Source organism: Corvus kubaryi, unplaced genomic scaffold, assembly GCF_017639235.1.
Source record: "Corvus kubaryi isolate FWS band 111438036 unplaced genomic scaffold, C.kubaryi_AGA036_p1.0 split3-73, whole genome shotgun sequence".
Lineage (NCBI taxonomy): Eukaryota > Metazoa > Chordata > Aves > Passeriformes > Corvidae > Corvus > Corvus kubaryi.
The window spans coordinates 46,783,677-46,809,302 of record NW_024582091.1 but is presented as its reverse complement, the minus strand read 5'-3'; the positions used below and the strand labels follow the sequence as shown (position 1 = coordinate 46,809,302).

At 40.2% G+C, this 25,626-nt stretch overlaps 1 protein-coding gene across 6 annotated transcripts in view; it reads right to left on the bottom strand.

The window, feature by feature from the left end:
- Positions 1 to 25,626, bottom strand: part of SASH1 (SAM and SH3 domain containing 1) — a 535,527-nt gene that overhangs the window by 63,359 nt on the left and 446,542 nt on the right. The window contains exon 1 of one of the 6 annotated variants that reach the window (XM_042017476.1): positions 206 to 243. The exons of the other annotated variants lie outside the window; for them this stretch is intronic. The gene's annotated coding sequence lies outside the window, so the exon portion shown is untranslated. Of the gene's footprint in view, positions 1 to 205; positions 244 to 25,626 lie in introns of those variants that run through there. 6 annotated transcript variants of the gene reach the window in all.

The window sequence follows — 25,626 nt, the reverse complement described above, 5'->3', positions numbered from 1 at the left end:
GCCACGGCAGCCAGGGAGGGCACAGGATGGCTCATGGCCATGCCCTTGCTTGGGTGCAAGGCTGACACTGGGTCACTGCCCTACTGGGGGATTTTTCCTGACCATGCATTCCCTGCGTATCTGCTTTTGCTGATTTTGTAGCACACAAAGGGAAATGAAGTCCTTGAGTGGAAGTGGACACGAAAAAGTGATCACATCCACTTACTGACAGATCCAACAGGACTCCTCTCAAGCAGAAGCTGGACCAAGGCCAGGGGAATTCCACAGATGTTCGCAGATCAGAAAAATGAAATTAGCTGTTTGGCACCAGGCATCCCTCTCATTCTCCATTAGTTCTGTCAAAATGGAATCTAAGTTTTGCATCTGGAAAAGGCTGCAGGCACATTGCTGCAAATCCTCCTCAGACACTCTCCAACCCCTGCCTAGCTCTTTGCAAGGAGGGAGAGAAAGTCAAGGTCCACAATCCAAACACTTGCCATTCATGAGCACCTCTTTGGCCACACTCTGCTGCACTGATGAGAAAAGGAGCATTTTATCGGTTTTATGTTTCGGTATGCCAGTCAGGAGAATCCATCGTGTCCCCAACACACCTTTAGATCCCAAGTTCCTGATGATTTGTCTGTTGTCTTAAAAAGCTCCTTGCTGCAAGTGTTTTGGTTTTTCATTATTTAAACATGCTAGGTTTTTTGTAAATTACCATTTATAAGATACTGCCTGGCCTCCCACGACAAGTCTTTTGCTTGAGCAGTTGCTTGTGAAGTTGAAGCCTGAGACTACAATTAGACGAAAAGCTACTACTTTCAGCATAAAACTACTCATGTGGACAGTCAGCTGCATCCCATGTAACTAAATCCTAAAAAAATTGGCTGTATTACTTTCTTTTTTCTCATTTGCTGTCAAGCCCACCCTGTTAGAACAGGACCAAGGTTTTATAGGACCAAGATGACTGTGGAGGGCAGAAGCAAGGACAACTTTCCTCCCCCTCCTCTAGAGCTCTACTTAGCAATGCTGGAGTGCAAAACATCTGATAGTCCTGCACTGTTATGATTAATATTCCTACCTGCCTTTCCAGCAGAAATGATATTTTTTGCTATTTCTACTTACACAAGAAACCAAAGGAAAATACTTAGGGAAATAGTACTCTCAACTAAACTTCTGGCTTAGATCTGTATCAGAGACCACAGAACTTCCATCAGCCTTGAGCAATTCTATTTATTTTGGTTAAAATCCATTAAACCTCACATTAAACCTCACTTTAAAATCCACAGGCTGTGTTGACTTTAATCCATTAGCATCAGGGCCCTCTTTTACCAAAGACTAATTCTAGAAGGTTGAGCAAATGTTGTACTGTTGGCATGTTCTCAAGCACGCTATACGATCTTTTCAGAAAATAATTTTAGAGGTTAGTTTCATTAAAGTACACCTTCCATCATTCTGAACAAAAACTTAAAAATGAAACAGAGGACAGCCTGGGCTTACAGGAACAGTGGCTGGAGTAAGAAACATCCCTAGCCTGCATTTCCAGAGCTCTTGTCTAGACAAAGCAGGCACAAGAACGATAGGTATTTTCCGTGGAGCAGTCTGCTGCCTCAGGTAACTGCCCTCCACATGTGCCCATAAAACTTGTCTGAGGTGTACCAGAAAATTCACATCACCTACATGCTACACAGTGTTCTGAAGAAACTCGATGATCTGAGAAAGTACCTGATCGAGTGCAGACTCCTTAAGCTATGCTATTAAATCCAGTGTTTCCCAAAAGTGACTGATTTACTTGTATGGTTTCCGGATTTAAGGGGCCCTAGGCAGGGCACCTATCTTGTACCCAGAAACTGTTGGTGCATATTAAACTTGTCCAATACACTACTAAAATCAGCAACTAGGATCTGAAGATTCTGGAGAAACTGAGATATTCATAAACTGCATCCAATCCCCAGGGAACACATTAGAGGGAAAGCAAACAGTGGCTTAGCACCAGCTCGTCCAGCTTCCCTTGAGGTCCAAGGTCAGAACAGCACAGAATCTCAAATACTGATAAAAAAGGAAGGGGGAGGTTTTAAAAATTAGTAATGTTAATATCCTGTAGAGTAAGCCCACTGAATTTAAACTAGGGATTCCTCCATCTAGTCACCTACATCTGATTTAAAACAATCTCAGCTTGTAGAGGAATTTTGTTCTCCCACCTTTAAAGCCATTTCTTAGCAGTCCTATTTCCTTCCTGTTTCCTCCTTCATCCAAAGCCAATGCCATCAAGAGGATGGGTGCAGGACAAGGCCCTGAGGTCCTGGCTGAAGCTCTGATCCAGCAGTTGGAGGAAAGGATGGATGGCAGGTGTTGCACGGCCCAGGGATCGCCAACCCTTCTGCACTGTGGGTGCCACAGAGAGCGACTGCCACAGTGCAGAGCCACAGTAGTAGCCTTGGGAGTCCTGGTGCAGAAGTGCAAGTTGGTGAAATGCTTTTTACAAATCTCTCATTTTGGAAGAAAACGTGTGTAGTAAGCTTAACAAGCAGGATTTGTAGCTTATGCTTCATGCCTTTAGTTGTTTGCCTTAGGGCTCAAGAAAGAAGCTTCCTTCACAGGTAGCTTTTTTTGCCTACTTTGTACCTGAATTTATGTGATCATTTGCATACATTTTCTTTTCAAATTACTGCCGGCTTCTAAATACTGTGATTTTGGTTTTATACACTTTCCTCAAAAAAAAAAATCTTCAAAACAGTTTTGCAACCATTTATGAGCCAAGTCAGAAAAATGCAACTTGGAAGAAAGTACAAAGCACAAAATACACAGGAAAGAAGCTGAAAAACCATTTCCTGCCTGGAATGGCAGGTTTTGAATTCATGAGGGACTTTTCCTTCCATGGTAACTTCAGTTCACTTGTTCTGTATGTAATGTAACAGGTAAGAGGCATATCACAGCCTATCTGAAAGGCATTCTGCTCCTGAAATACACAAGCATAGCAGAGAAGAGCATCTGAAAGGAAACTTGGTTATCCAGGGTATGGCTCACACATTCTAGGGAGAATGTGCACATTTTAATTACTTACACATTAAGCTACATCTATCCTCCACACCACAACTTAGTTTAGGAAATTATATTCACTGAATTAATCCCTTCTAATTAAGAATTCATGAACCTCTTCACAATTTCGGCCACAAGAGCTGTGTCCATTTGAATCATAAATTTAAGTACTCCTCTGCAGATCCCATGACAGGATTAATCTCACTGTGCAGACAGAAAGTGTGCAGTGTGAGACCCAGATGAGTGCTGGGAAAATTCAGTGACATAACCAGTAAAAATGAGAGGACTAAAATGCTCATAAATGTATAAATAATTTTATGAACCCATTTCAGCAGGTGTAAATAAGCAGAAAATTCTGTGAGAAAATTCTGCCAGTCTTTCCCCCAAAGTTTTCTCTCTTTGCTCTGAACATGCATTGCATGTTCTAGTCTAGCTTCTAAAATGGTTAAACAAAGCTGTATCTGAAAGACAGAAGAGCACTGAAGGCTTGTAAGAGTTTGATTTACTTTGAAAGCAGTGATTCTGCCTGGAGTCCCCCACCACACTCTACATTTCAGCCTCTGCAGAGGTGCTGGGGAAGACACAGGGAAACCCCTGTAAAGAGACAGCACAGGTATTCAGGTGTGTAACAGAAATTGCCTACAAGTCACTAGATATGAGGCACAGGTCAGAATAAAGAAATAAAAAAGACCTATTCCTGTGTCAACCACTTCAGCAAGTGTTTCAGGGAACTAACAGCTTGGTGCCTTTCTAGTGGTACAGATTAGTTAAAGTGCCATTTTGAGTTTCAAACCACAACCTCTGGACCATCCCCTTATCTGTTTCAGTGAAGAAAGAAGGTTTTTCTGCACCATTGCTCTTGCACATTAGAGCCTGAGCTGACACATGCTAAATGATAATATCCTGCAGCAGCAGCAAAACTCTGGATCAAGGAAATGAGTTATGGCAGGAGGGATGGTTAAAAAAAAAAAAAAAAAAAAGAAGAAATTTCAAACAACAAATACTTTTATGCATGAAACAATAATCCAAGTGTCCCAATGCCTCATACAGAAGCGCAGACATAGGTAAACACTTAGCTGATGAACTACTGATGAAATGCAGCTTCAGAGAGAACAAACACACTGTTGGAACTCTCACATGTCTGCTTTTAGTATTGGAGAGGGAAGACAAATCCTGCCTCTCAGTTTGACACAAACACCAGAATCTATCGAACCTAACACATCTCGGGGCAAACACTGGACCCTCTCTCTTCCCTTTGCCAACAATAAAAGCAGAAGGGTTTTTTTCACCCATCTTAAATACACTGCAGTCAACAAAAAGGCTGGGAGCCACAGGGCTGAAAAACATTCCACAGTGATTTTGAAAAACATAATTCATTAGCAATTACAGAGAAACTGCAGCTTTTGTAAAGCCCTGTAACAACAAAAAGTGAGGCAGTGCTAACACATAAATTTACTTGTAATAAACAGAAGCAGAGTCCAGCAGAATTATGGCACAAACACAAAAAAGCCTCAATAGAAATGGGTTTCAGAGAAAGGAAAATCGAGATGCGAACAGAGCATTCTGCAGCAGGGAAATCAAATACCTTCTGATCAATTTTCCAAACAAGATGAAGCAAGCCCAGAACTATGGCAGCTATCTTTGTGCTAAAAACATATTAATATAAAGGCCAATATGTGATTGAGACACAGCAGGTCTTTGATTGCTGCATTTTACACTCGTTACTCAAATGGTACAATACCAAAGTGTTCTTGTGAACTGCCTCTGCACTAGAGTTCTATAAAAAGGATGAGTAAGACCTGCCATCTTTGCCTAAAAATCCTTACATTTGTCAGCTGACTTTTATTGTCCAGATAAAGCCAAAAAGAACTTTTGTGAAATAATGTTGAAAAACACAGTGAAAGACATGGGTTTCCATGGTCCTCCATGGGAGGACTTTAAGATAGAGAGCGTGGTTTTGGCATCAGGAAGAGCTGTAATGTTTCAGAGGAATGAAAAAACCCCAAACAAACCACATCAAGAACGGTTAAATGGGAAGCCAAAGAGGACTCAGGATGTGACACAGACAAGGGAGGCACGAGGTGAAGCCCAACTGGATACTGCCCAAATGGGGCCCTTCTTGTTCAAGAGCTGACAATGGGCCTGGGGAACAGCGACCACTTCCCTCAGTGAGAGGGTTTTATCCTGCGGGAAAAGCACAACAAAAGGAAGAGAGAAAAGAAATGAATAAACAAGCAGGCAAACAACAGTTTGTTATAGGGTACTTTGGGGTAGGAACAGTCTGGTCAGCCAAGTACAGATTCCTTGCCCAGGTGCTGGCCCTCTGGCAAGGACGGCTAATGGCAGCACACTGTACTTTGGCCACAGTCACCTCCTGAACAAACAACCTCAATTAATGAGGAAAGCAGCACCTCTGTGAGCCACACATCCCTATCACCACCACCCTGCAGCCTGCTTTCTGTAACTGTGGGGTTAGGAATTTCGAGTGGTTTTGAAGTGAAGCACTCACTGATAAGATAAGAAAACAACCACGAGTATCTCCTTGCCATGAAAGCCATGGCTGAATATGGCAAACCTCTTTCTGAATACCAATGGTCCTGATTTGTTTTTATGTGCTCTTCAAGTTCAGGACACCTACTCCTACGGGTCAGTGATGTTCTCCATTTCCTTCTGCAAAACACTTTTCAGATCTTACCAATTCTTCATTTTCATGTACACAAAGATGTACTGTATTTCTATTAAGATTATTTGCCATTTTCTCAATTTCTCTTCAGTATTTCCAAGAACAACAAAAGATGTATTTTCTTTCTGAAAAGCAGCAAGGAAAGAGAAGGGGAAGCTCAGACTTTGACCAATGCCTCCAGGAAAACTTCTACAGCCATGCTATAAATCCTTTCAGACACACCATGGAAAGAGAGGATAACACAGGTCCACGGTCATATTTGTATTGATACTACACTTGTGTACCTACACGCCAATATCCATGTCTCGAGCACATGGAACTTCAGATGATCTATACTGCAAATGAACAGAAGCTTTTGTGCTGGATGAATCAATACGTTCAAGGCTCAGGGATTCTTGTAAAATGTGTTGTTACTGTAATAGTGATGACTTTTTACAAGTATACCCCCATTCACATCATCACTGTGATAGCTAACATTTAAAAACTATATGTTGTTTTCACTTTATGTTGCACCAAACAATAATTTACCAAGAAGATTAGAAACTAAGTCGACTTTGAGTTACTAAGGCCTTAAAAACCCTGGTAAAATTGAGGAGGAGGTAAATCAAGAGAAAGCACTGCTTATTAAGAGATCTACAAAAGTTCTTTTTGTATTACCACAGACGTATGAAGTATCAGCAATAAAGTCCCCCATTTCAGGGGGAAAAAAAGCCAAAATTTTGCATTAATTTTTGGGAAGAGCAGTGATTTGCTTTACTTTGTTTAAAAGAATAAAGATTTTTAAAAAATTATAAAGGTTATGCAGTGGAAAGCAAAGCATATTTTAGTTTTAAACTTCCCCACACCTTTTAATTTTTTGTTTCTGATTTATGACAAACTGACAGGCATTTTGAGTCAGAAACTTCCATCATACATTCACTGCAATACGCAGTAGAATTAGACAGTTCTCTCCATTATTTTACTTGAGACACCTCACATTGCAGAGACTCAAACCCGAACCCAAATACATATGAAAAAGATTCAACTCCTTCTGTCAGGTTCTTTAGCTGTGGAAGGTAAACCCAAAATTCAGAACTCAACAGCATTGTGGGCAGTGGAAGAAATCTGGCTCTACTTTGTTTCTACAGCTGCTGGTCTTTGGGCTGCCTGTGGCTGCTATCAGGTTGTGCTCTTCAGAGCTCCTGACTTCCTCTTGGCTTCAAAAGCCTCTATAAAAACCTGCACGTCCACGTTTCCAGTTTTAAAAAGTCTGTATGTATAGATGTGTATATACCTGCTCCATGGGTTTTTTTAAAACATGAAATGGAACCTTTCAGAGCACGACTAAAGCCCTTACTTAATTCAACGAAATCGATTTAAGACTTTCTCACACCCAGCACAGAATTTCTGAAAGTTTTAGTGCTATTGCTGAGGGAATGGATTTAACTTTGAACTTTTTAGAGAAGTGAAAGAATCCAGTAAAAACAAAACAAAACAAAACAAAACAAAAAAAAACAAACAAAAAAACAAAAAAAAAACAAAAAAACAAAAAACCCCAAAACCACAAGCAACACAAAACCCCTCAAAAAACACAGAAAAAAAAATCCCAAACCAACCCCACCAGGAAAAAGAGGCAACAGAACCATGTAACAGAGAGTAGCGCTGAGTCAGGACCTGAGCCACATTAACCCTGGCAAGCAGTCTTATCATGAGGCTGTGCCCACATGCACATTTACTGGCTTTCTCATATTTCCATGAAGAAATTCAAACAGCCTACTGTTGCATCTTTTTGTGCAAAAATAATTACATCAAAATTATAAACATTTGGGGAAAAGAGATTCTTGCTTTCCAACTGATAGTAACACTGTACCTCTTTTTTCCTCTTTCAGGGGTTAAAAAAGCAGACATCCTGAACTCAGGTCTTTGCTGGCAGTAAGCCGTGCAACCCAAGCTTTCAAGCCATCCATTCTCTGTGATTTAGGGTGGGCAGGCCCACTCTGCTGATTTGCACTATCACTTTAATTTTCTAAATTCAGTTCAGTTCCCCCTTAGTGATTTCTATGTTCATTATCTCATGAGAGGACCACAGTCAAAAAGCTGCAACAACCTGAGATATGCTGTGTATTTCAGGACTTATAAACATGGAGGGCTGGTGGGGTCTGACCCCCATTGCAGCCACTTTGACAATGGAAACAGCAGGAATACAAATGACGAACAGCTTTGAAAAAAAACTCCTGTCAGACAAACTTGTGTCAGCATACTGGGAACTAACTCTCTAATAACATTTCTTTATTACAATGAACTCACTCGGGAGAAACAGTTTTATTTCAGGATCGTTTTTAAGAAGGCACTTGAAGCAGGAGAGAAACTGGTCATACTGGGAAAGGTTTTATTATAGATACACATTTTTAAAATACGACTTTTACAACCATTTAAAGAACAGAATAAATGTTTAACTTGAAATCAAACTGGTTCTGTTTCATAGGTTGATATATGAAACTGAACACCTGAAAATTAAGACTGATAGTATGAATTCATTCCCTAGAGGTGGCACTGCACTTCTTGCTCTCAACCTGCATAAACACACTCCAGGGATGTGAGGGGATAAGGAGAGAGAGAAAAAGGTTGACAGGTGGATGCTAACTTCAAAGGGTCCTACAATGTGAGAGGAAAAATTAATTTCTTGAACAAAAGAACGGAAAACAAATTAATCACATTAATGCAAAAAAAGGACTAGACCACAAGTTGCTAGTCTGTACTTATACATTCTTCCTGCTATAAAAACTACCTTTAATAAGAGAACTTTTAAATTAGCTGTTCTCTCTTTACCTTTGAAATTGAAGCCTACATTTGATGGATTCTTTGGGCCAGAACCTTACTTTAATATTCATCACTGGTCATCACATGATGATTATTACAGAACTAAATTTCAAATCAACTCTGATGCATTTTTTAGGCTCAAAGTCAACATGGAAGATTGTTCCCATCAGAGGGAAAAAAATATTATTGAATGCCATTAGACTATCTGGCACAATTTGGTTATTTACACAGAAGATTCACAACATCCCTATTTGAGATTATTAAGAAGTAATTATTGCCTTCTACACACTCATGACAAAAATTTCTATCTAGACAACCATTAATAGAAATATTCTTCATTTTCTATTTACATTTAAAGTAAGACTGGGATAGAAATTCATATGCCATAGATGGAGTAGTTAACAGGAACAGCCCCAGCTGGTGGTGCAGCTAATAGGAACCTTGCTCTGTGGGATTACTGCTACATACTTTGCTCTGCAGGGTAATGGTGGAACAGTGACATCTGACAGCTCCAACATCACTCAGCACAACTGCTGGTAAGGGGTTAAATTAAAGGCTTCAATCATGCCATTAACAGCTCCCGGTTGGGCCAGGCGCCAGCCCAGCTGCAGAGCTCCAGCCACTTTTTGCAAAGCTCAGCCGTTCTGCTGAAAAGGCACAAGTGGGCTACTGCACATGACCAACAGTTGGGGTAGAAGGTGGGATTTGCCCTGGCACACAGGCCAAACAGAAGAAAAGTACCTAACACAAGTTTCTGTGATGCTTAAATCTAAAGGGCAACAAATCTGAATTCTGAGGGTCCATCAAGCAACTGTAAAATGCTCCTTTCTTTGCTCAAAGCAGGAGGAGCAGAGTTTTTCCCCAGAAGAGGTCAGTGGAGGCCAGAACCCTCCCCCGGGGCCACAGCAGCCTCCTGGTAAGATCAGCTTGTGCAGTCCCTGGGCCTGATAGCTGCTCCTTATCTAAGTGCATCGCCCCACTTTCAGGCTAGCACAGGATGGTGAGGCACAGTTTTGGTACGCCTTGTTGGGTTGTTATGCAACATGTGGTTATCCCATCACAGGCTGAGTGAGGGTCCTTTCCAAATAAAAGGCCAATTGCTGAATGATGAACAAACTTAGTACCACGAATGTCTGCAGAGAAAAAATAATCATGACACTTAAATGCTGCTTACAGACAAAGCATTTGAACCTCAGCAAAAATCCGTCCTTCAGTCACTACAGATAATTCAGGCCAGAGGAATCTGCAAAGAAAGCTGCCACCACTGCTCCAAGCAAATCATCTGCAATCATTATCCACAACTATTCACTGGAGAATTAAGAGTGCTGCAGTAAAGCCTTACAAATTATTCTCTCGCGTAACATCTTCTCCTTGCTTATTCCTGAAGTTGCTCCTGAAGCACCAACTACAACAGACTTCTTCCCAGGTTCCACTTGAAACCAGCCTTTTTTGCCACCAGACTTTGGGTCACACGTGACTTTAAGATGGATACACAGAGCTAGCCTTGCAGAAACAAATGAAGCGCAAGTGCAGGGCAGTCTTGCACTCCAAGAGCCACCCACAGTTTTTCAGTGACGCTGTGAGTACATGTAGCACATGCACTTCATTCCAGCAAAGCCTGTACAGCTTTGCACTCCCACATGCACCTTCTACTCCCCCTATCCACGAAGGGCCATGTTTTACTATTAAAGGAGTACTGCAGTCACAGGTAATCAAATTATGGCATTAAAAATGCCAGCATGCTTTGAATTTTTATAACTTGTCTTTCAAACACACATGAAGCAAAACAGAGGCCTCAGCAATGCATAACTACTTTTGTTTGGAGGTCCACTCAAAACCCTGCCCCTTTGCTATTAGCATTAAACAGTGAACTTACGCAGGCATTCCAGCAGCACGAGAGTTGGACATAAGTTACAGGAACGTCCTGATGAAATACGCAAAACTAGGACATTAAGGGAGTAATGCCTCACCTGTACTGTTTCCAATTCTTCATCATCCCACTGTAGGAGAGTGAATGAGTGGCTGTGCGGGGCCTAATTGCCAGCTTGGGTTAAGCCACAACAGTCCTTTCTGCTGCCCAACATGGGTCTTGCAGGGTTCAAGATAACAACAACAAACAAGGTTTGACTGGAATGTGCTAGATTGAATTTATAGCTGTAATTGCTGATTAGCTATTAATTGGCAGGTGCTTGTCAGAAGCCTTGCTTGCCTGACTGTACATTAGTCTAGTGCTCGTTAGTGGCTGGTTTTTGCTCTCGCTGCTGCTGTGCTGCTTTATCACCTCACTGTGCTGTGCCTGGGAACATTGTGATAACAGCAGTGGCGATGTGCCGGGGCTGGCAGGTGGCCAGGGACTCACTGCATGTCTGTGCTGCTGCCTGGGACTCTGCTGTGAGCTTCAGTCAAAGGGAGCCGACCTGTGGGTGAGTCCACGTGGGAGTAGGGCAGATCTCGAAGCGGCTGTGGCTGTGGTTACGTCAGTGCAGCAGCAGGAACACCTCTGGAGGGACTGAGGCCCAGGGATAAGTCTGTTGCAGCAGGTAGATACTGAAGCATCAGTGGCTGTGGATAAATCCATGCTGGAGCACCTGATAGCGTGTGGCCATGGATAATCTCACAACAGAGCAGGTATTCCCCATGAAGGACTGCAACCATGGGTAAGGCTATGATGGAGCAGGTTTATCTCTGAAGGGGCTGTGGCTAAGGCCACACTGGAGCAGATGCACCTTAAAGCAACTGAGACTGTGCATAGGCCCATGCCAGGGCAGCTGTATCCCTAAAGTGACCGTGGCTCAGAGATAAAGGCTCCACTTGGAGCCAGCACAGCCGTAAGGGACTGCAGTCCATGGATAAGTCTTAGCCAGGCTAGGAGCAAGGGAAGGAGTTCCACTGAAATGTTCAATGGTCTGGCTCAAAGGGACAAGGGGCAGAGACTGTAATGGCTATAGGTTTAAATCATTGTAACCCATAATTTGGGTTGCAGATCAGAGGAATGACTATGGCAGGAACCACACAAAGCAGTGGAGGACAAGTCTTACAAAAAGCAGTTCCACGGGCAGCAGCAAACTGATTTGAACTGGCTTTGGTGCCCGATAATTCCACACACCACACCACCTCTCCTGTCCTGAGTAAACACAGTGGACCTTTATGGATGTTTTACAGGGATAGTCCATAGGCCAGGGGAATAATACCTGTGTATTGTATCAAAGGATGAGAAGGGGGTGGCAAATAATGAGGACGTGTTGGATAGTGCGGTACCTGAGAATGACATAAATGGTAATGAATAGAGTGGAGAATGTGCTGGTTTTGGCTGTGGTAGAGTTAATTTTCTTCACAGTGTCTAGTATAGGGCTCTGTTTTGGATTTGTGCTGGAGACAGTGTTGATAATTCAGGGACATTTTTGGTATTGCTGAGGTGTGCTTACACAGAGTCAAGGCCTTTTCTGCATCTCACCGGCAAGCAGACTGGGAGTGCATAAGAAACTGGAAGGGGACACAGCTGGGACAACTAACCTCAATTTATCCAAGGGATATACCATACCATATGGCATCACGCTCAACATGATGAGCTGGGGGAAGAAGGAGGAAGAGGATGGGGACACTAGGAGTGATGGCATTTGTCTTCTCAAATCACTGTTACACATGATGGAGTCCTGCTTTCCTGGCTGAACATCTGGCTGCCCAGGGGAAGCAGTAAAAGAATTCCTTGTTTGGCTTTGCTTGTGTGCACAGCTTATGCTTTACCTATTAAACTGTCTTTATCTCAACCTATGAGTCTTTTCACTTTTACTCCTCTGATTGGATCCCCCATCTCACCAGGGCAGGGGAGTGAGTGAGTGGCTGTGCTGGGCTTAGTTGCCAGCTGGGGTTAAACCACAACACATTGAAGGGCAGCTAGAGCAAGCAAGCTCCACATTAGGCTCACTTAAATTAAGGTCAATATAAAGGCTACCTATTACTGTCATGCTGCAGAAACCTGGGGCTTCATCATGACTCCTACTTCATATAACTAGGTCTTCCCAATAATCTTCCCAGTAAGTGTGTACCTTGAACAGAAACAGACAAAAACCAACCAACCAAAAACCAGAAAGAAAAATTAAGTATTACGGGCAGTGACATAACAAAGCACGAGACTAGAATGGACAAAGAAAATGTTGACAGCTAGGAAATTTGTAGTAAGAGAAAGACCAAAGCAGACTGTACACTGTAATCCTCAAGGTAAGAAGTGTTGAGCCAGATTTCATCCTGGAGATGGATAAAATACCTGGAATAAAATACCATCAGCAAAACCACAAAAAACCCCAACCAACTGCACAAAACCCACAAAGAGAAAGGCAGTAGCAAAGGTACAAAAGAAACATAAACTAAACATCTAGTAAATGAGACCCACAAGTCCAGAAACCTTGGTGCCTCTTAGCATTGCAGTATTGCTGTGAGCAATAACAATTCTCGATTGCAATCTAAACCAAATGGCAGTCAAACTTTAGACTGAGGAAAAGCCAGTGAAGTCAAACCACTTCAGTTAATAATTTGCAGCTAAGCACTTTCAGTTCTGCTTTGTCACTGCTGCAATCCCAGGGAGCAAGCGCACTGTGAGCTGCCTGCCCACAACAAGACAAGGGTTTGCTTCGGGGAGGGAGCGTGCTCAATCTTGTCTCCTCTTCCCTCCAGCAAATGTAAATTACGAATGCAAAGCTCCACGAACAAATCATCAAACACCCTGTCTTTGCAAATGTCTTTGTGTAAGCATTATGACTCAGCTTGCTGGTAGGCACTCCAACTAAATTAACTTACCATGGTATGGAAAACCTGAGCGAAGTAAAACTTAAGCTGTACAAACACCTGCAAGGGTTTCTAAATGCCTGGGGTTTTGCAGCAAAGACCTGCTTGTTTGGGCAGGTGCTGCCACTGTTATAGGAGTGTCCATGGTAGAAATTCCTCTGCTCAACGGTCTTCAGCAGGGAAAGCAGTCCAGACTTCTTGGAAACAAATCTGCCCTAATCAGGACAGCAACAAAATGTCTTGACCAAAGGCTTAATTTTTTTTTTTTCCTGCTCACACTCCTCTTTGTACCTTAGGGGTTTTTTCCAGGTTATGGCCCTAACAAGGTTTAGTTACAACATCCTGAGGCTCTATTAGTGAATAAACCATTTCTTTTCAAGTTTTTATTGTTCCAGATCCAGTTCTAAATACAGACTTCTCAACAATACTGTCTCTTATTCAAGGTTATGTGCAGTCTGTGAATAAGTGAATGCCAATGGATACAGAATGAGTTGTCAATTATGCAAGGTTTTGTTAAAAAACAAGTGAAATAAAAATAGTACATTAGTAAATGTAGCTGAAACTATAGAACAATATCCCATATGCTACACTAGACTTTCACATACACCAACAGGTCCCTCTAATCTAATAAGGATTAGATCAAGTGTATTGCAACGTGCTCAGCATGCTACTCACTTCTATAAAGAAACTATGGGTTTATGCATGTCCACTGACTTTCAAAGCAGAAAGAGACACTGAAATTCATCAGCATCAATTTTTATTCTCTGGCTCATCTGCTCTTCATTTCACTTAATCTATGATAATTCTTATATATATATTTTTTTTAATGTAATATTTCAGAGAAATTGAGGGGTTAGGACAACAAGGTATTTAAGCACATGGCTGGCAACAGCACTAGTGTGTTTAAACCTTGGCATGTTTTTGCAGGCTTTACAGGATTAAATCCTGATCACACAAGACAGTACCAGCAGTAAGACAAGTTAGTCAATAACACAGGACATCTTCATTTTTCATTGCACAGTATTGCAGTGTCTGTAAAAACTGCAGCTTTCACATTTTACTGTGCATAAACTGCAGTTTCTATACAACTACCCAAGCCTTTAGAGGACAGACATCTCTTTTTAAATTTGGAAAAAGAGTAAATCACTTGCTGTCCCAGCATACCCAGAGGCCACTCTTTATTAGTGCTTCAGATCACAAAAGGAAAGAAGACAAGAGGGTGGAAACTGGTCACTGCTAATAAAGAGTGGGTGCTGCAGCAATGATAGGGAAGCCTGCTTCATAATTCAACATTCCTTATAAATTCATGGGAATCCCAACACCCAGGTATACCCCTCGTGCATTGAAATTCCACAAAGGCTCCTATGACTGCAACAGTGGATTTAACAGAATTCCTTCAATGTCAAAAATCTACTGGTACTCTGCACTTTTGAAAACAAACTCCAAATCTTAATGAAATTGTAATGCCAAAAAGTGAATAATTTCTGATTTGAAGCAATGCTCCTTTTTTGTGTTTCCCTGTCCTTGACACATACTCAATTCTAGCTTCCTGAAAACAATCCATGGAGGAAAAAGGATATACTATAACAGAGCCTGTTTTCATATCACATATGGCTCGCTTTGTCTTTTAAAATGCCAAACCTAAGCTTAAATAAGGTGATAGAATTTATTTAACATGATCTTTATCGTTAAACTTTTTAAGCAGTAACTAATTTGCCTCCCAGCTCTCAGCTTGAATCAGACATTATTAATTACATAAACTCAATTATTAGCTTTTCATATTAACAGTTTTGTTTCCTCACTCCTTCAGTTCCCTTCAGATCTAATGAAGCACCAACTTTTAACAGCACAACGTTTCCAGTTGAACGGATTCTCACAACTCTTCCGCAGCTGCCCCCTCCTTGACAAGGCCTTGAAACACCTACAAGGATTCAAAATGCTGCTGCTGTTGTTTAGGTACTAAAATGTGAGGTTATCTCAGTAGATCACGCCTGCTCCAGTCCCTTTGCTGGCTAGGCAAGATATCTGCTGCAAAAACTGTTCTTCATGGCCTCTGCCTGTTTGCCACTAGATTAATCTGTTTTCTTTGTATGTCCTTGGCTTCTCTAGCACTGGCAAATGCTCATCTTTTACACCATTCCTTTCTATCACTTCAAGTCTCAGTGTTAGAGAACAGAAAGACATTTTGAAGTTTACTGCAAAAAAGAAATGTATTAGCTGATCAGAATAAAAAATGAATGAACTATTTGCTTTACTGTCTTGAAAGTCAGTTTCTTGGTAGATCTAAATATGATTGTAATCATTATTTTCAACAGAATTAAAAATAATGAAATTTTTGGCTAGCACTCCATGTAAAATAGGATGAGTTACAGAAAGACTACTGCAGTATTAGGGACTGGCATGCAAGGCTAATTTGAGCCCATTCCTCTTTCCAGCTGTTTCTCCCATCTCTCCAATTCCAGGTATACTACAAAGCGATACATTTTGATATCCTCCACACTATGAAAAGGGAAAGTAAAAGTCTTCAAAGAGGAAAAGATTTTCCTCCAGAGTTTTCTTCTGCATATTGTGCACTTTGCATTGCCTCAAGTGAAATATTTGCCTTTGAGAGCTGTTTTACTATACACTGCCCCTGTCGCTGTAGGACCTGCTCCCCAGGGATTTTTTCCACAGCTACATATGTAAGAGACATGATTTATGTAGTTACCATGAAACACACAATGCACTGCTATGCCCAGGAAGAGAAAAATTAATCCCACACCTACTCAGTCTTAAGACTATACCTCACACCAGGACAGCCACTGGGTTTGCATCTGTCATACTGCTTTGAACTCTCTCATTGGTAGTGCTGAGGAGCAGATCAGCACCTGAACAGTAAAAACTGGGAAAAGTATGGTGTGATGCCCAGAAGAGAACGAGGCACAAAGCCCTAACACACAGGAGATTGCTTCAGAAGATGGTGTTCCTTGAGAGGAAACAGCTTGAGACATAATCAGCAGCAGTGCAGTGCTGATGTGTCCAAGTTAGACTTGACATTACTCAGACTGGTGTAGTCTTCCAAAGGGGAGCAAGGCTTTTCCTACTTCCTGCAATAAACTAGCTCAGCAGCGCTGAGTAACTCAGCGTTCATCCAGCAAACCTATAAAGAAAAAGAGTCCTCTCTGCTATTTTCATGTGCTCTGGCTGCATACACTCTGTACAAGGCTCTTCAGGATTTAGGAGCTTGAATGACCCAGACTATGACATCACAGAAAGTAAAACACAGCTATTACTTGTGCCTGTTCTGCCTTGAATTGCCAAAAACATTCGTAACATTCCTCCTACAGTGCCCAAAGAAAAGAATGAGAATTAACTGTTAAAAGATAAAAAAGAGTCCTGTTGGGGTGTGAACACAAGTGAAAAACCTAAACCCACTATAAACACAGCACAGAAACGAAAGTGTTTCCCCTCTCACTTTCTGTGAACGGCATTCCCAAAACAGCAAGAAGGACATCTAGATAATAAAAATATTCAGTCCCTCTTCTAGTTCTGCTACTGACTTTCTGTATTATCTCAGGAAGTTACTTAAATCATTTGTTTCTCAATATATTCGCCTGAAAACAAGAATTCTTACCTACTGTATTTCACAGCTTTGTCAAAGCTGCTGACACACCTCAGAAAAGACATACGGAGGTGTAAGTAACTGGAATCACAGCGTACCGGGGGAGGGGAGGAGTCAGCAGTTAGCACTGTGCGCCTAATTAAACCAATACATTTATGGCCTCCATAAATTCCCTCTGAAGCTATAATGTAATACTTCTATATGTCAGTTTCCCAGTATACACAAATGTTTTCAAATTATCAGCACTGCCTTGCTGACTGCTTAAGATAAGGCCCTCATCTAGAAATGCAAAGGAGACTTAGGCTCTGTCATGCATTAATGAGAAATGGGAACCATTCACAGAGAGCTTTCTGCTCCTCCAGAAAAATCTCTCCTGACTGCACAAAATTGCTACCTTTTGTAGATTAATTAAAGGGACAGCATCATGAATATACATTTCTTTTCCTTCTTCTGACTTAGCATCTCTTAAACAGCATGTCCTTAATTTTTGCTGCAACTCCTTCAAATGCTAATTTATATTCCTTTGGTAAGTGCTGCTTTCTGCACTTGGAGAGTGCAGAAAGCACATATGAATGAATGTGCTGAAATTTTCATCAAGTTCAGAGAATGAACATTGCTACAATTCAACACTTGCAAGCTTAATTTATTTTCTTGCAATTTTGAGAAAATTTGTCTTGGCAAATGAAAATCCAGAAATGGTCCACAGCAAACTGTCAAGAAAATGGGGAGACCAAAAGCAACAGAACATCCTGTACGGCAAACACCAGGAACACCCACTTGCTGTGTTATTTCTCAGTGTCACTAAAGAGACATCATTTGTCATTAGTCAAATCCAGTCAATTCCACTGTTTCATCACAGGCTTGTTCCATATGCAATCAAGAAAACTATCTTCATCAATAGATGCTACATCAAAGTCTTCCAAAAAATTACTTAACACCTGAATACCTCTGTTAAACTATCTGTAAAATGGATATTTTAGCATTCAATGCACAGATGCGAATCATATGTAACAATAATCTGTCTGCCTACACAGTAACACCACAGTACCAAGACAAAACTCCTATAAAGTCTGTCCTCTTCAGAGCAGTCATAATCCACTACCTTAAAACGTGTTTTCGGAAAGAGATGTCGTGATGACAAAGGACAGAAGGTATGTTACATGGCATGTCCTTACACTTCTAAAATGATTTTTACAGACAAATCAAATGAGCACAGCAGAAATCTGCCTTCCTGCATGGTTTTAAACTTTTGATGGAGAATGGTATTTTCCAGAGGAAAGGAAGGGCGGCGTTGGTGGGGAAATATGAAAGTAATTTCAGCAGGAGTTTGTGAATAGGATATTCTTTCATATTAATGAAAACCAGATCATAAAATAGTCTGTGAATTAAGAAACTGGCAGAAAATATATTAAAAATTATATTAAATATCTAAAACCATACATAATATAAATTTATATGTATTTATGTATATAAATAATTACATAAAGCTGTATTAAAAAATAGCGTTTTCCTCATCCTAAGATATGTTCAGGATATTGTTTTTGAACCAATAAAAAAGTCAGAATTCTAAAATGCAGTTCCATAGAACAAAAGAATGTCTGACAAGGAAAAACAAGTCACAGAAATAATTTTGTATCACAAAGCTATTACATAAATGTAAATCTGAGCAATATCATTTGTAATTTGATTTCAAAGTCATCAGGCACAGGAAGAATGCAACTGTGTTTAGTTTATAAACATCTCAGGAAAATTTCAAAGCATATACAAAATAGCAGGTATTAATATTACATAAAATTGAGAAAAAAATAACCCACTTAAATTTACAGGTCAATTCTGTTGAAAGGAAGGTTGGATAACAGTTGTCTTACAGCCTGAGTTGACTTCTTAATTTTCAAGCAATAAATAAGGCCTTCAGGGTTCAAGATCAAGTAATTAATTACTAAATTTATAGAAGGCTCTACTACAGAAATCAATAAATAGTGACTAAAGAAGGCATTATGAATAAAACAACTTCATAATACTGGCAACTTCTCTTGAGAGGATGGCAAAATTTTCTACATAGCAAGAACATGCCAAATCAATCCAAGGAATAGAATTTGCATTGAACAAACTATTTAACATTTTGCACATGACCTCTGTTGAGACAGGTTAAGTTATCTTCCATTTTTTTGCAAGGTCACATGTAAATACAGGGTGTTCTCTGGACCCTCCACTGTCACTCTTTACAGACTGACCCTTTCCTGCAAATATCCACAGTGGCATATTCTTTTCAGAAGGATTTGAAAAAAATACCTACATCAGTGAAGATATAATGGGACTGATCAATTAAAAACTGACACCCTAAAACTAATTCTTGCCAAAGCTAGTGAAATCTGTATGAATATATACATATTGGATCACATATAAATATTAGATCAATAAATATATGCTTGATTTTTGGTGAAAGATCAAATGAGAAAGGTGTAAAGAATAGACTGTTGCCTGCTTCTGTTACCAAGGAGCATAGGGCTGGAAGGTAGCATCATTACCCATTAGAGAGACAAAGGTTGTTTTCATTTAAGGCTCCATTTTGAAGAACCAAACATGTCAACCCATCACCACTACTAGGGAAAGAACTGAAAAAGCAGGTTATTCTGGCCTAACGTTTGGGAATCAGATGCTGTGCAATATGGAGAACTGAAAGGTACTGCATTTAAACAGAATTACCCAGACAAAGACATTCAGGGTGGGGAACATCTGGGGAGCTAACAGGTTGGCAGAAAAATATGTAGGGATTAGAGTGAATAGTAAGGGAAGCACAAGCCTTAGTGTCATGTTGTTGTGTAAAGAACCACCATTGTATTACAAATATTATGAATGCTAAAATAGTTTTCCTATGAAGACAGTGGAATTAACATGCTGGAACAGTTTAAAGACAGGTCTGATCAACATCTGTCGAGCGTGATAAGGACAGTTGAATCTGTCTTGGGGCAAAGGATGCACCAGGTGACTTCTCAAAATTATAAAACAAAGCCAAGGTAAATTCCATGAAAACCAACAGTACTTAAAACAAAACAGGTTTGATAACACACCTTCAACCACAACAAAAAAATTCCGATATTGTTGGTTTTGTGTTTTACTTCTGGTTTATACATTTCACACATAACTACAAAGAGAATTTCCACTCCTCCTTTTGCAATAACTGGAAATTTTATCCCAGAGCAGGTGCTGCAAACTTAATCTGGTGTAGTTGAGATGCAGACTGCTTCTGCTTATGGTGATGTCTAATCCAAAGCTGTAAGCAGAGAAGCTAAATAAACAGCTTCACTTTTCATTTATTTTGTGTTTTAAGGAACATTTTACATGTGCACTACCCTCAACTCACTAGTCTTCAAGGGATTGCATTTGCACAGATTTCTGATCTTTTCTATTCTTTCTATTGATATTCTGCAGAAGTAGCATACGTGGTTGCACAAAAGCACTGCTCTCCAACAGTTAACAACATCCCAACCAGGGAGACAAACACAAGAAAGAATAAGGACTATAGAAGGATGGAAAAAAAGCAGGGTGTAGGAGGTACTCAAGGAAAAGAAAATGAAGCATGTGAGACAAAGTGAATGGAGAAAGGGTGCTGTAAGGACTTTGAGTACTGAAGAGAGAAAATGTGAAGCTTTGAAAAGATGCATGGGTGGAGTAAAATGAGGAAGGCAGGAAGGCACAGGCTGAGCTGCTAAGGAATGGGATGCAAGGGGAAGATGATCGCTACTAGTAATAAGAACAGCCTAGAGAATAAACATGGTGTCATGGAAGGAGAGTCAGTAGAGAAAAAAGACAGAATGTCCTCCCATAACTTTATGTCTCCTGTGACAAGGCAGCACAGAGGCAATATCTGAGCTCTCACTGCAGGCTAGACACGTGATTAATCTAGAACAATGCAGCTTCCTCAGGTATTTTATCCTCCATCTGCCCTGGGAAAAAGGCTGACAAATCCAGCATGGGTAATCAAAGCCCTTCATCTGCCACTTGGCTGCTCTGACACAGTGGTGGAAATAAAAGTCTCATGCTCAAACCCAGGGAAAAAATCTATTATAACAGTATAAATGCCTTACATGTGATAATAATCCATAACATTCCCCATTTAGAAAATATCTTGCCACTCAATATAACTGCATCTGTGTTGATCTGAAGCTGCTGGTAAGAGAAAGGGTAGAGAGACTGATATGCTTGTGTTTCAAGAAACGTCTTTCTTTTGTGTAACCTCTTTCTGCAGGCTTATAAATTCTTGCTCAAAAGAATTTACCATGTTCTGAAGGTAATCAACTAGGATAAGAAACAGGTTCAACTTCTGTAAGCCTTGCTCACCTGTCCAGCCCTGAGATGAGCAACAGCAGGTAAGACCAGGGGAAGCAGTGTGATTTGTGCCAAATAAAGTTAATTTTCTTAGTATGATGCATAAGATGACTTTCTGCACACTATTACTCTAGATACTGAACTCTACCAAAGCCAGAGACAGGGACAATCAATAGGTTCCTTAAAAACTTCTAATAGGCCACTCTTAATAAAAGGAGCTATTAAAATTACATTAAGTACTCGTGTTTGTTCACAAGAAGTATTCATTTTCTTTTCATTCCGCTGTTCAGACAGCTTAAAGAGCAATTTATCTAAGACGCCCTTTTCAATTTCCAAATCTCCTTTGGTGTTTCTATTAGGCGTGAAGTGAAAAAAATATGTCATTTCCCTCCAGTTAAAAAGGTGAGACAAAACACAGGTCATTTTGTATCATTCCATTTTGGGGGGGGGGGTTGGGCTATGAATAATCTATGTGCTATGGGGTCAGAATTTCTGTTATAAATGTTACATTGCATAATGTATTACCATGATAGGACATACATTTACATGGAAAAGGAATTAGATAAACACTCCCACCAAATTTTTAGGATTTTCTCACTTACAAAATATCCCTCCCTGCAAGTAAATGAAGTAGCTAACTTTCAAGGTGTTCCTGAGATAAGATATCAAAACTGCATTGGCAGCAGGAACCAGAATGGCACTGTCTAATGTGTAAGATTAAATTTTTTTTTTTTTTTTTTGTAAGATGGAAATTGTTAGGCCTCAGCTCATGGCAAACTTGTGATCTCATGCAGAAAAAATTCCTGTTTTCAAGACTGATAGAGGGTGAAAAGGACTGTGGTCATAAATGGATAAAGGGAAATAGGTGTAACAAAAGCTACAAACAAACATGTCTCAGAGATCATGAAAAAAATTCAAGAGCACTAGCTTTTTAAGAGAGTTCATAAGTTTATAGGTAGAGACTTGAAAAGTGCTGTAACGATCTCTAAAGAAAGCTTTCACACTTGAAGAGCTGCTATGGTGCAACCAGAAATATCCTTTCAAAGGAATCACCTCACAGTATGTCAACGATAATGAATTATAAAACATTCATCACTGCTAGAAGGACCTCAAGATACAACAGAAAAGCATTAAAAAAGCCATTTATGTGAAAGGCTGAAAGGAAACAACAGGTAATCTGTTATAAGCCCAATGGTGATGTCTCGCCCTAACTACACCCCTTTTACTGCCAACAAAGGCCTCTATAGAATAATGCTTGTTTTAGAAATCTAAATAGTTTCAATCAGAAGAACTCAATGGATCACTCAGAAGAGAAAATCAATTGTGTTCGCACTATTTAGGGAAAACAATAATATTTCCTGTTGCATGTAGCATGGATATAGAGGAAAACACAGAGTGTTTCCTACCATACTTTGCTATGCTTCCCCATGAAAGTGACTTTTGGCAAAATGCCCATCTCCTTCAACTTCATTGCAGACCTCAGATGTTTGGTATCACTCAGATAAAACATCTTGCTGCTTTCGTCTCCATTTGCTCACTGAACTATGGTCAGGAAGGTATCCCTACTTTTGTAATTTTTAAGAGCAGAAGAAATGCATTAAGGATGCAAACCCGAGGGATACTCGTGCCCTTCCACTGCTCCAAATGAAGCTATGATACAGTAGATACCTTCTGTATTCTTAGATTTTTTCCAGAAATTCTGCAGTTTTTCTTAAAAGTTAACAGTTTTAATTCCTTCTGTCATTTTGTGAAGCTGGACTAAGGGCTAACTTCAATTTTATTCTTTTGCCCCTAGGTGTTTTCAGGTGTACAAAGCACTCTAAGAAAAAACTGTTCAACCTTTCCATGACTTTGTTCTTTCATTTCTCTTTCCTCATTAGTTTCATCTTGGAGCTTGCAAAGTTCCAGAGCAACCTACTGTAGTGGCAATCAGAGCCTTGACTGTGGCTCACCACTTCTCCTGCGGTACCTATAATGAAAAGGTAAAAACCGCTATTCAAAATCTTGTCCTTTGACCTTGTGCCTCATCAAATCAAGCCTGCATTTTGGCCAGTGACCACGACAGATGCACAGAAGGAGAGTGCACTGGTGAGTGAAGACATTTTTGGCAAGCAGTGGCAACCATTCTAGCACTAACTCTTAACAGATTATAACATTTTTTTGTGCCTTAAAATGACCAGTTGTGAAATGTTACTGTGGTTTTTTTAGTTATGACTTATTGTCATTAATTATGTTGCACTATTACATTTTTCTGGTCCATGGGGACAGTTCAGGCCTCACATAAGCACAGGTATCTTGCTGCCTTGTGGCACTTTTCGCCCTTTGCAGCCACCAGAGTGCATCACCTGTTTTTCTTTACTCCAGCTTAGTTTTCTAGTGACCTATTCACCCAACCTTCTAACATTTTGTTCCTCATCCTCGTAAGCAAGCAATGACCAAACTTCCTTCTTTCCTCTTTTTCCACCTGACAAATGCAGTGAGAGGTCCCAGCTCCTGGGGCACCCGCTCCTGACACTCTTGGACTCCTTACCCCACACTTTTTGCCCCAATGTTGAGGCTCCTTCCTTGAGCACATACCACCTCCTGTGCCTCAAAAAACCCCAAAATCCAGATAAAACCTCCAAGAGTGGAAAAATGGAGCAGGAAGCTCTGAAAAAGGCAAGTCCGACTGCCAAAATTTACATTCACCTTTCCTTCCTCCTAATGTCCTTTACTACCTTCAGACCAAAATTTCAGTTAGAAAACTTGATGGTTACCCAGCTTCTGTAAAAACTGTTTACCTTAGCCACAATGCAAAACACTGAAAAGAATGTATTTAATTTGTTTATCTACATGTTTTTAACAACATGTGTTCCATGTCTAAATACGCCCTGTCATTCAGTCACGGAAAGCTTTATGAGATACTTCATATTTCCATGTTACCAAATACAAGTGTAGAGTTGATGCAATTCTTGGTGTTATTCCATTTCCACTGTCTAAAGAAAATTTGAAGAACATTAAAATTTCTTAGAAAATTAAGATGACTGCTACAAAACATCTGTATGTATTTCAAGAGCAAAGGTATGAGTTTACGGGTACCACCTGCAATTCAACAGCCACAACAAAACTAATGCACTAAGGCTAAATATAACTCAGTTCAAAGGAGGAAAAACAAAGTTACTGAGTCCCCCAGAATGCTCATCTGGCCTAGCATTAAGTTAAGTTCTAGTCTTGCTGTTAACTTGAGAGGCTACTCATAACAAAGAGATCAAGAGAGTTAATTTTTCTGCTATTGTCTGTCCTACAAACAAAATATTATCCAAACTAGTTATGGAGTAAAAAACAGCAATCAAGAAAAATAAATTTGAATTTTGCTAGAGGGTCAGCAGCTTAGTTCCTTTAGAGTATCATTCTGATATGAAGTAACAAAAATATATAAAATAATTAAAAAAATATAAATATATAAATATTATGATTTATTTTATATATACATGTATAATATAAAAAAAAAAAAAACATGCCAAAAAACATTGGACTAAGATTCACATTCCTACTCTATTCCTGTTGAACAATGTTTAAAATATTTGGACTTTTTAACCTGCAAGTGAAAAAGAAAAGATTCACTAACTTTGTGAAGATGCCCACCTGGAAGCTGAGATGTTGCTACTCCCACTGCTACACCAGGAACTGCTTACATATGTGAACGGGGTTGATCAAAAGACAAGGTTAAGACAGAATATTAAATTGCAGAGCACTGTGCTTCGAGATAGGAGATAAGAGTTCCAAGTTTCCTCAGGCAGAGGGAAGAGCCAAACTTTGGTTTCCTACAACAGTGGATCAAACCACCACCTCCTACTACTTTGCACACCATGCCCTTCATTTCTCATGCTTTCCCACAGGTGTTCAGAATAAAATATCTAATTTAGGGTTTAGCAAGAGCATTTTTTTCAGTCATCACCAATTGACATTATGCCAGTGAAATTAACACGTTGAAGAAATCAGAGTCTCTTCCACAGTGTTTCTGCACTTCAATTATCCCTGCCATACATCAGATATAATTATTTCAAGTAGAGGCAGGATGGTAGGAAGGAGAGATGGCTGGCAGTCAGCTACTGACCAAGAGAGCCATACTCTTCACCAGACCTCCATGTTCATGCTGCAAAGGAAAGGTGCTAGATCAGGAACACTTTAAGAGTGTGGCACAATTTTGAAGTACATCTGAATTTTGGTTTTTTCTGAAGTGTGGTCTAACAGCCTGGATTTGAGGCTTGAGCTGCAGATCACCCATAGTGTCTGTCGCCCACTGGCCCTGCACTGCTTCACCGGCTCTTGTGGCCAGGATTTGTTTACAGCTACACTGGCGTACACCACTGTGTATTATTAAGTTGTTCTGAACTTACTCTAAATTTCAGGCTACTCTGTTGCAAATTTAGCT